This window comes from Sapajus apella, unplaced genomic scaffold (assembly GCF_009761245.1).
Source record: "Sapajus apella isolate SASKATOON/1434 unplaced genomic scaffold, GSC_monkey_1.0 scaffold14467, whole genome shotgun sequence".
Classification (NCBI taxonomy): Eukaryota; Metazoa; Chordata; class Mammalia; order Primates; family Cebidae; genus Sapajus; species Sapajus apella.
The window spans coordinates 114-1,330 of NW_022451388.1; the positions used below are offsets into that span (position 1 = coordinate 114).

The window sequence follows — 1,217 nt, forward strand, 5'->3', positions numbered from 1 at the left end:
AGTGCACATCATTTTCACACACACATCATTTGTAAATTAGTAGGTTCAGTGGCTGAGATATCTGATGATTTTCCTGTGTTTACATAAGAAGAGAACACTTCTTGATTCATCTTTATATATATACGCACACATGCAGATATATATATACATGCTGATATATATATATATACACACACATGTGTATATATATATATATATATATATATATCTGTTTACAATAGATTCCTCCCAAATACAAAAGCAATGCATGCTCAATTCATACATTTACTCATTTATCCTCAGGTTTATTTGTTGTCCTCTGTGTGCTAAGAGCTGTCCTAGGCACTGGAGAAAGGGCAGTGAGCTAAAGAGACAGAAATCCCTGCTTTCACTAAGCAGGGATTTTTTTTGCAGAGGCCCAAGGGCGGGTTTATTGACAAACTCACGGGACAGAAGGGGGACAGGACGGCTCCGGGCCAGGCTCTGGCGGTGGCGCTACCTGCGATACTAGATCTGCTGCCTCCGCTCCCGCTTGATCTTCCTCTGCAGCTGCAGGATGCCGTAGAGCAGGGCCTCGGCCGTGGGCGGGCAGCCTGGGACGTAGATGTCCACGGGCACGATGCGGTCGCAGCCCCTCACAACCGAGTACGAGTAGTGGTAGTACCGGCCGCCGTGGGCACAGCTCCCCAAGGACACCACGTAACGTGGCTCGGGCATCTGGTCGCAGACCTTGCGGATCGCGGTGGCCATCTTGTTGGTGAGTGTGCCGGCCATGATCATCACGTCGGACTGGCGTGGGCTGGCGCGTAAGACCATGCGGAAGTGGTCCATGTCATAGCGCGGTGCGGCCATGTGCATCATCTCCAAGGCGCAGCAGGCCAGGCCGAAGGTCATGGGCCACAGGGAGCTCCTGCAGGCCCAGTTGATGAGGCCATCCAGCTTGGCCACGACATACTCCCCCTGGCTGCTGGGTTTGGGAGCCACGGCTCTGGCCTTCGGCAGGGCAGGCTGGGTGCTGCTCGGCCCATTGGTAGCCACAGTCTGATGGACACCTCGTGCCTGCACAGCTGCACCCACGCTGGAGTGCAGACCAAGATCTACTTGGGCCTTGGTGGTCGGGGGGGTCGGGGAGGAGCACACTTGACTCCTACATTTTTGAGGATGTGCCAGAGAATAAGGTGTGGCCTGCATATCCTCTGGGATTCAGAAGCAGAACTCCAGACAAGGAGGAGTTTAAA

General features: G+C 53.2%; 1 pseudogene; it reads right to left on the reverse strand.

Moving 5' to 3' along the window:
- Positions 1-381: 381 nt before the first annotated feature.
- On the reverse strand, positions 382-1,126 carry LOC116548534 (annotated as a pseudogene).
- Between the last annotated feature and the right edge of the window lie 91 nt (positions 1,127-1,217).